Source organism: Microcaecilia unicolor, chromosome 4, assembly GCF_901765095.1.
Source record: "Microcaecilia unicolor chromosome 4, aMicUni1.1, whole genome shotgun sequence".
NCBI lineage: Eukaryota > Metazoa > Chordata > Amphibia > Gymnophiona > Siphonopidae > Microcaecilia > Microcaecilia unicolor.
In genome coordinates this window covers 276,846,344-276,857,153 of record NC_044034.1, presented here as the reverse complement: position 1 = coordinate 276,857,153, position 10,810 = coordinate 276,846,344, and the positions used below count along the sequence as shown (strand labels likewise).

At 44.5% G+C, this 10,810-nt stretch overlaps 1 protein-coding gene across 2 annotated transcripts in view; it reads left to right on the top strand.

Moving 5' to 3' along the window:
* The window catches only part of FRMPD4 (FERM and PDZ domain containing 4), a 474,706-nt gene that overhangs the window by 213,695 nt on the left and 250,201 nt on the right, over positions 1-10,810 (top strand). The window lies entirely within an intron of this gene.

Genomic DNA, 10,810 nt, shown 5'->3' with positions numbered 1-10,810 from the left:
CCCCTGATAACATGATGGCCCAATCGAGTACTGCAAAACTGCCACCAGGGGTCGCAATGGCCATGTTTTGACTGCAGTCAGTATGGGCCGGGAGCGAGTGGGCATTGCTTCTGCCCATAAGACCCCCCCCCCCAGACCACCAGGAATATATGTTACGCCCTAGGGGGCCTACAGGGTGGGCAAGCGGAGCTCAGTTGGTGTCACAACTGTCAGGAATGGTGAGCCCTTGGACCAAAGACTGAACTAGGATAAACTAACAGATTCAACAAAGCAGGACAGAGGTAACTAAACACAATGGATAACACAAGAACTGAATCCAGACGAGGCAAGGAAAAGAAGGCAAAGGGCCAGAACTGGAACCCAGACAGGACAAGGCAAGACTAAGAACTGGATTAAAACTGGGACCCAGAAATGCAAGACAAGGCAAAACACGGAAATAGATTAAAACTGGGTCCAGAAAAGGGCAAGGCAAGGACTGGATCTGGACAGGACTAGACTGAAAGAGACAAGACAGGCAAGACAGGGTAGGAGCTAGGCAACAAGAACAAAAGAAGCAAGACAATAAACAAGGCAGGGACAGGATTCAGGATTCTTGAACAGGCTTCAGGATTCTCGAATAGGCTTGGCTGGAACAGGATTCAGGATTCTCAAACAGGATTCTTAAACAGGCTTGGCTGGAACAGGATTCAGGATTCTCAAACAGGATTCTGGATTCTCGAACAGGCTGAGCTGCAACAGGATTCAGGTTTCTCAAACAGGCTTGGCTGGAACCGGATTCTGGAAAGACTTGGCCTGTCTGGAAAGGATTATGGAACAGGCTCAGCTTGGCTTGACTGGAACAGGATTCTGGAAGCAGGCTCGGCTTGGCTTGGCTTGGCTGGAACAGGATTCAGGAACAGGATTCTGAAACTGGCTTGACTTGGCTGGAGCAGTATTCTGAAACTGGCTTGGCTTGGCTGGAACAGGATTCTGGAACAGACTTGGCTGGAACAGGATTCTGGAACGAGCTTGGCTTGACTGGAACAGGATTCTGAAACCTGGCTTGGCTTGACAGGGAACAGGAACAGAACTAGCTCAAATACAGAGCAGGGGCAGAACCTGGCTCAAAACACACAACAGGAACAGACTTGGCAGAAACAGAGCTCAAGAGCCAGGAAGAAAACTTAGCAGGCAAAGGATTAAGCAGACTAAGGGAAGACAAACAAACAAAGAAGCAATGTGCTTACCAGCACCCACAGCTGGAAAGGGAAAAGGCCAGGCAGACTGAGAGGCAGCCACAGCTCTATAGCAGTAAAGTAATCAAGGCCAATGCTGTCTTCTACAGACTCTCAGAATAAACAGACAAGAACCACACACACACACACACACACACACACAACACACACCACACACACACACACACAGGAAACAGAACAGGGAATATAGAAAACGGAACAGAGCTTGGTTAAACACAGAGAGTGGCATAAACCAGAGCTTAACTATAGCAAGAGTCAAAAGCAGGCTAGACTAAAAGCAGGAGCCAAGGGTAGAGTCAAACAGATACAGACACCAAGGGCAGGGTGTGGCTTTAGAGCCAAGCTTTCATGATCAAGGTACAAAAGCAAACACACAGAAACAAGCAAAGCATTGAAACACAAGACTCAAGAAAAACAAAACAGACCTTCAGGAGCAAGATTCTCAGGAACAAAGCCAAGTAGGGAAATGATCTAAACAGGTAACACAAGATTAAGATACCTCTTGCAAAGGCAACATAGGAAAGCTCCTAAGTCCTTATAATGGGTTGATGATGTCACAAAGTAGGAAATGAAGCAGAAGCAGGAGACCAAAGCGAGGCTTGGCTTCAGGGACACCAAACCAAGGCTTGGCTAACAGGAAGAACAACAACAGGAAAAAAGGCAGACTGGAAAGGTCACAGAGCTAGATACAGAGAAACAGTAGGTCTGAACATAAGGCACGGCCACAACCGTGACAGTTGGGCCTTCATGTTTTTTGGGTGTGGGAGGGAAGGGGCCCCAGAAAGCCTGATGCCTCCACCTAGAAGTTAACTGGGCACCAGGTTAGCTCAGTGTCTTTTTGATGTCCTAGCTTTAACCACTTTCTTAACTGATTAGTGGTCTGAATATTGCTGTAACCAGTTAAGTACCAGCTCTGCCCTAGCTCCATTTATGCTCCATCCATGGACCACCCAAGAAAAAAAAACAGATAGTGCATGGGTGCTTAGTGCTGCTATTTGTAGAATAGTACCTAGCAACAGGATCTGCATCTAAATTAAGCACGGATCTGCAGCGGCAGCTAAGAAAGCAAATAGAATGTTAGGCATTATTAGGAAGGAATGGAAAGCAAAAATTAGGATGATAAAATGCCTTGTATCATAAGTACATAAGTATTGCCATACTGGGAAAGACCAAAGGTCCATCAAGCCCAGCATCTTGTTTCCAACAGTGGCCAATCCAGGTCTCAAATACCTGGCAAGATCCCAAAAAAATACAAAACATTCTCTACTGCTTATCCCAGAAATAGTGGATTTCCCCCCCCCCCAAGTCCATTTAATAATGGTCTATGGACTGTTTCTTTAGGAAGCTGTCCAAACCGTTTTTAAACTCCACTAAGTTAACCGCCTTTACCACATTCTGTGGCAACGAATTCCAGAGTTTAATTACAGGTTGAGTGAAGAAAACTTTTCTCCGGTTCGTTTTAAATTTACTACATTGTAGCTTCATCACATGTCCCCTAGTCCTAGTATTTTTGGAAAGAGTAAACACCCACCCATTCCATTCTACTCAGCAGGGTTTAAAAAAGGTTTGGTTTTACCCCAAGTCTATAAGCCATTATTAAGATGAACTTGGAGAAAATCCACTGCTTATTTCTAGAATAAGCAGCATAAATGTATTGTTCTGTTTCGGGATCTGCCAGGTACTTGTAATCTGGATTGGCCACTGTTGGAAACAGGATAATGGGCTTGATGGACCTTCAATCTGTCTCAGTATGGCAACACTTATGTTCTTATAACAGTGCACGCAAATTCTTGGAACACCCATGACCCATTCATGCCCCCTTTTCATATCCACGCACAAATATTTAATTGGGCATCTACAGAATAGCGCCTAGGAAGATGCACACATAAATTCTAATTATTGCCAATTAGCTCCAATAATTGATTATCAGTGCCCAATTATCAGTGCTAATTGGTTCATTACTCAATTAAATTGTGTGTGCAAATTGGGGGATAGTGCAACTGTACACCGCTTTGAGTGAACTCCTTCAAAAAGGCAGTAAATAAACCCTAAAAAATAAATAAATAAACCACTTGTTGCTCTACCTATTTTATGGAAAAAAAATAAAGATGTACAAACACTCAATGCATGGAAACAAACCCATAGAAAATACAAATACGCAATAAGACAAGCCAAAAGGTATACTACAAAACCAAATTAGGACCTGAATACAAAGACACGAAAAATTTATACCAAATCGTGAATAAACTACTAGACATCACCTTGGTCACCACAACCAGCACAGATACCCCACCTGCAGACAAACGTGCCAAATACTTCAATGAAAAATTATAAACCTTCGCAACAGGCTACCTCAGAACATCACCAACATCGGTCGCTTCTTAGAATATATGGACCCAATCTTCGGGGAATACCCAGTGGACAGACTCTGGACAAGCTTCGCCCCCCTCACCATCAAACAGTCAACCAAGCAATTAACAGATTCTCCAAGACTCACTGTAAATTGGATACCTGCCCCAGTCACCTATTAAAATCTGCTCCCCTCCGCTTCATTGCAGACCTTACATCCCACTTAAACTACATGCTTCAACATGGTCTCTTCCCTAAGGAAAACGGCAACATCCTACTCATCCCAATACCAAAAGGTATGAAGAAAAAAACAGACAATATCACCAACTACCGCCCAGTACCATCAATCCCTGTTAGTCAAACTGATGGAAAGCATGGTAACTAAACAGCTGACTGACTACATAAACAAATTCACACGAATACTACACGAATCACAATCAGGATTTCGCTCCATCCACAGCACCGAAACAGTACTAATTACTCTCTAGCCAAATTCAAACCAAGGAAATTGCAACACGCAAAAGCATACTTCTTCTACAAGTTGGCATGTCTAGTGCATTTGACATGGTAAACCACAATATACTACTAAACATACTAGAATACTTTGGTATTGGTGGAAGTGTACTTAGCTGGATCAAGGGTTCCTAACTAGCAGAACATATCAAGTGAAATCAAATTTGAACATATCATCGCATGGAAAACAGACCTGTGGAGTACCTCAAGGATCGCCACTATCACTGCCTCCTTTTCAACCTAATGATGACCCCACTAGCCAATCAAGGCCTTTAACCCTTTCATACACGCAGACGATGTCACAATATACATCCCTACAAACATGATTTAACAGAATCACCAAAAAAAAATCAAACTCAGCTTAAATATCATGAACTAATGGCAAATGCATTTCAACTAAAACTTAACACAGAAAAAACACGAATAAACCCACCAACATAACCACGCCAGATTACTCTCTCCCTATATTCCATTGTTCTATTCCCCAAATAATATTTTGACTTTGACTTTGTCTTCCCAAAACTCCTCACAATGTAACCCATAATCGCACTGTAACAAATTGTGTTTCCATCATTCACAATGTATTGTAAGCCACACTGAGCCCGCAAATAGGTGGGAAAATGTGGGATACAAATGCAATAAATAAATAAATATAATAAATATATCAGACAGCCTGAAAATTCTCAGAGTTACAATCGACCGAAACCTCACACTAGAGAGCCAAGCGACAGCTACCACAAAGAAAATGTTCCACTCAATGTGGAAACTCAAACGAGTGAAACCTTTTTTCCCGAGGGAAATATTTCATAACCTGGTACAATCTGTGGTACTAAGCCATCTAGACTACTGCAATGGAATCTATGCGGAATGTAAAGAACAAAACATAAAGAAACTCCAAACTGCTCAAAACACAGCAGCTAGGCTCATATCTGGAAAAACGAGATTCGAAAGTGCAAAACCCCTATGAGAAAAACGACATTGGCTCCCAATCAAAGAACGTATTGCATTCAAAATCTGCACCCTGGTTCATAAAATCATCTACGGCGAAGCACCGGGGAACATGACAGACCTCATAGACCAACCAACCAGAAATACATCAAGATCAACATGAACATACCTACATCTCCTCTACCCAAGCTGCAAAGGACTCAAATACAAATCAACCCATGCATCAAGCTTCTCCTATATAACTATGGAACGCACTACCAAGCTCAATGAAAACAATATGACCACCTAAACTTCCAGAAACTAATAAAAACTAACCTGTTCAAAAAGGCATACCCTAACGAACCAACCTAAATGCCTTAACCCAGCAACACAACAAAACCAAAGCTTGTACTGGACATAACTTAACTCTTCCTCCTTATGATTCCCCAATGTGTCTGTCACACATGAACTTTACTCTACCATAACCTCACCCTGTATTTGTTTCATACCAGTACTGGCGATCGCCTCTACGGTACTATGTAAGCCACATTGAGCCTGCAAATAGGTGGGAAAATGTGAGATACAAATGTAACAAATAAATAAATAATAAATAATAATCCAGATATTCAGTGCCACTTTCAATCCGGATAGCAGCGATGAATATCCACAATACTTTTAAATGTTACAGCTGGCCTGAAAATCTAATTAGCGCCACCTTGAGTGAATTTCTTCAACAAGGTGGTAAAATAAATCCTAATAAATAAATAAATCCAAATGTAATTATAATGAAAGTTTCCCTCCATGAGTTGATCAGCAACATTCTGTGACAATTGTAAGGCTTTAACTGCTGAGAAAGACAAACCAACCAGTAGCAAATTTGCAATAATTATGCCTAAACATGACTAAGGCATGAACCCAAAGCAGCAGATTTTCAGCATATATTAACATTAATTGCATCCCACACAGAATAACCATCCTTTCCAGAGGTCTATTTAATATCATTTTCTTGTTCTTAAAAAATAAAATAGTGTGTTCAAATTTGGCATCTTTCTCTTTTTCAAGTCTAAACAGTAACAAATGCCCAATTTAAAAAAATGATCAGAATTAAAGCTTTTGTGTAGTACATTTCCCAGAAACCAAAGAAAATTGTAAAACAACTCTTGTGTTAAACTATTCTAATTTAAGCCCAATTTTGCACAGCCGTTTAGGTAGCAATTGGGACATCGAATGCTGGATGTATATCAGTGGCGTTCCTAGGGGGACTGACACCCGGGGCGGATTGCCGATGTGCCCCCCCGTGCAGCGTGACCCCCCCCCCCCCCCGGCGAAAGAACACCTCCCCACACCGGTGAAAAACCCCCCACCACGACAAAAGAACCCCCCCCCCCGGGGTGCACGCCACTGCGGGGGGGGGGGGTGCCGCGCGCCACTCAGCTTCGCTTGTTTCCATGCTCCCTCTGCCCTGGAACAGGAAGTAACCTGTTCCAGGGCGGAGGGAGCATGGAAACAAACGAAGCTGTCTGGCGCGCGGCACCCCCCCAGCGGCGTGCACCCGGGGCGGACTGCCCCCACCGCCCCCCTTGGTACGCCACTGATGTATTACTTTCCAAAGTATTTTGTAGATGTTTTACTGAAAGAGGAGTCTTTTGTATAATACATATAAGGATGCAGGAAATCAAACCTTTAGGAGTCCTTTTACCAAGTTGTAGGATAAGTTGGACTTAGCATGCCCTTACATGAGTTTTTCCAAACATCAAGATCCAGCAACTAGTATTTCAATAAGACTCCCTGTTACCATTTTTATTTTGGATGACACTTATGGACCCTTTTACAAGGCGAGATAGGTCTACCGCGCAGAATACGCCAAATTTGTCCTACTGCTGTGGTAGCGTGGGAGCCTGGTGGAAGTTCCAAACTTGGCGCGCGCAATTTCCCATGGTAGAAAATAATTATAGATGTTTTACCGTGGAGGCATTCCTGGCAGTAATCTTCAGTGTGGCCTCATTGCCGCTCACTGGCTATTACTGCAGGGTTAGCTCGTGAGTCTTTACCACCTACTAAACAGGTGGCAGTAAGGACTCAGGCAGTAAATAGCCATGAGCTAATTTTAATATTAGTGCATGGCCATTTACTGCCCCATTTTTTTAAAAAAGGCCTTTTTCCAACCGCAGTAAAATGTGACCCAGCACGTGCCAATTTCACATGCCAAAACTAGCACAGGCCACTTTTTACATTGGCTTAATAAAGGGCCCCTAGATCCATTTAGTACTCATGTTAATTCTTTCAGCTATGGATTTAGCCTTGCTCCTAAGGATGGCAATGATCCAGAGGTTAGATCACACTTAGGAGTCCTTTTACAAATGTGCAGTGGGACTACCGCCAGCATGCCACATGGCGATTTAGTTTTACCACTGGACTGCCCCATTTCCAGTGCTAGAAAATAGTTTTGTATTTTCTAGCACCGGGGGCTTGCCTGGCAGTAATCAGACAGCACCGCATGATGCCCGGTTACTGCTGGGCTACCACCGGAGCCCTTACTGCATCCTAAATAGGAGGCGGTAAGGGCTCCCCCAGGAAATGGCTGCGTGCCAGTGCCATTCCTTAATGCCCCTGGAGGTAAACGGCAGCCTCGGTGTGTTGCAAACCCGCATGCCGACGACCCTGAAGGGCTCCTTTTTACAGCTGTTGGTGAAAGAAGTCCGTACTGTTTCTAGTTGTGAAGCTCTATGGGCTCCTTTTACTAAGTGGCAGTAAGTACAATGCAGACTTACCGCTCGCTATAACAGAAGTACCGCAAGGCTAGCCTGGTTATAGTTCCCACCCCTACCGTGCTATCATTTCCGGCACTACAAGAATTAATTTATTTTGTAGCGCCGGACTGGACCTGTTGGTAATTGGGCAGTGCTGCGCGCTGCCCGGTTACCGCTGGGTTAGCACGGGAGTCCTTACCGCCACCTCAGTGGGTGGCAGTAAGGGCTCCCCCCCAAAAAAATGGCCATGCGGCAAGTGCTTTATTTGCCGTCTAGCCATTTCCTGAAAAAAGCGAGACCTTTCCTTTACCAGCTGTGGTAAAAGGGGGCCTCGGCTTGCGCATGTAAAACACGTGCCGACGCCAGCGCTGGCCCCCTTTTGCCGCAGCTTGGTAAATGGAACCCTATACTTCTAGTGATCAACAGTTAGCAGTACAACTCTGAGTAGTAAAAAGCATCTCAGATGACATCAATATGACTTTTGGTCTGGTTAAATGTCGTAAGGCAACCTTCCTTAGAGAGAAATTGTGTAAAATGACTGTAGGATAAAAGAAATTAAACAGGAAGGTGTGTAGATATCAAACAGTGGAGGAAAGTAATGATAATCAAACATAAATCATTTAGGGCTCCTTTTACTAAGCTGCAGTAGAAAGTGATCTTAGCGCACCCTTATGGAGTCTTTCCAGTACACTAAGGCCATTTTTACCACAGCAGTAAAATGGCTGACTTTCCATTTTTTTTATTAATGGCCATGCGCTAATTTTGCCATTAGTGCACAGCCATTAAAAATAATTACTAGATAAGCACTTACCACCATTCATTTTGTAGACGGTAAGGGCTCACATGGTAATCCTGTACTAATCAGTTAGCACAGGGCAATATAGATGCACTAATAGGTTAGCACAGGCACATCCATTTTCCGCCCCCAAGACACACCCCTGAACACGCCTCCCCCCTATTTTTAGTGTATGAGTCACAAGCACATAATTGGAACGTACCGCAGGATGCCCGAACCCCTTCTGCAATAAACCCTTTTAAGCTGTGGTAAGCATGTGCTAGCGCATACCACATTTCAGTAAAAGGATCACTAAGAGAAAATATCAGTAAAGAATATTACAGGCAGGGCTTTTTTTGAGGGGGTACTTGTGGGGTACTGAGTACCGGCACCTTTTCCATTGTCTGCTAAAATTGACCCATGGTCTCCAAGTTTTAATGAAAGAGCCCAGCCCCTACACACCAATTCTGCCTTGTCATAGATTCTATGACTGGTTGCAGGGGACCTGGCTATTGTGGGTCGGTCCCTCAGTAGTCACCCCACCCCTGAAGGGTGGCCTGACATTAGAGTACTGGCACCTTTTGTACTAGAAAAAATGCACTGATTACAGGAGACTAAAATATATAGGGGCCCTTTTATTAAAGGGTTGGTGCACGGCAACAGGCTTTCTGTGCGCCAATCCGGAACTTCCGCTGGGCTTCTGCAGGAACCAGGTGGTAGTTCCCACCCCCAGTGCGAGCCATTTCTGGTGCTACAAAAATATTTCTATCTTTGTAGTGCCAGCGCTTACTTGGCAGTAATCAGGGAGCACGTGTTACAGCCAGGTTAGCAAAGGAGCCTTTATTGCCATCTCAATGAATGGTAGTAAGCAGGGCCGCCGAGAGGGGGGGACGGGGGGGGGACAAAATTCCCCAGGTCTGAGCCTCCGGGGGAGGCCCAGCGCCGCAGCCGCAGTCCGGCCCGCCCGCCCTCCGTCACTCCCTGGCATTGAACTTAAGCGCCTCACCTTCGAAAGCGCAGCAAGCAGCGGCAGACCACTCCTTCCTTCCGTGTCCCACCCTCACCTGACATAACTTCTACGAAGGCGGGACACGGAAGGAAGGAGTGGTCTGCCGCTGCTTGCTGCGCTTTCGAAGGTGAGGTACTTAAGGTCAGTGCAGAGGGCCCGGGGGTGGAGAGAGGGCCCGGTGGTGGGTGGAGGGGGGGCCCGGCGACCTCGGGTAGGGGGGACCCCGGGGGCGGCCTTGTCCCAGACCTGGCCAGTCTCTCAGTGGCCCTGGTAGTAAGTGATCCCCCCCCCCCCCCAAAAAAAAGGAAATGGCAACATGGCAAGTGGTTCACTTACCGCATGGCCATTTCATTCCAGGAAAAAAGACAGCCTTTTACCCACTGCAGTAAAAGGGAGCCTCATCACACGTCAAAAACATGCGCCGACACTGGCGCAGGCCCCATATTGAATAACAGTTGCATTAACATCACAGAATAAGATACAAGCCATTAATCAGCTTGCAGTTTCCATAGTCTCATACAAACTTTGGAATAATGGACTGGCATCTTAAAGATCTTGATAAACTGTATGTATGAACAACAAGAAAATCCTCCATGCCCATGAGGTCATTTATAAGAATCAGTGCATGTTAAACTTTACATTCCCTAAGCCAGAGGAGGACTGGGACCTTTATCATAAGCCCCCAGGCGTACTTAACAGCATTATCAGATCCAGATGTGCGAAAGGTATTGAAATATGAAAGCAAATTTCCAGAATTCTTTTCTTTGTCATTAAAATTGGTCAAGTTTTCTGATGAGCAGAAGGGATGAATCCATTGGTACCAATAGGGAAAGAAGCAACAGAATTTGCAAAAGAAGAGGAAAAACATTTTCAAGGAGTTGCATTAACAAATGAGGAAAAAAAAACCAAGTGACAACTGCATAAGTACAGCAGGAAATACAAAGTGTTGCTTCAGGAGCCACTTGTTGATCAAAACTGGATGCAGGAATGGTTAAGGAGAGCAAGCATAGAAAATACTGGTACAACAGGACATCTATAGATTCTTTGAGAAGGGGCAGGAAATGGTTACTCATCTGCAGCTCGCTGTGAAGTTCTAATTTCTATACAGAAAGGCACAACAAAGTTGCAGGTCTCATCATAGGAAACTTTGTAAACATTACAACATCGCTGTATAGGAAGCATTGGGATCAGACCTTGATTGGATAATAGAGAATTGTAGAGGTTATGATAATCTGGGGCATCCCCATCCATA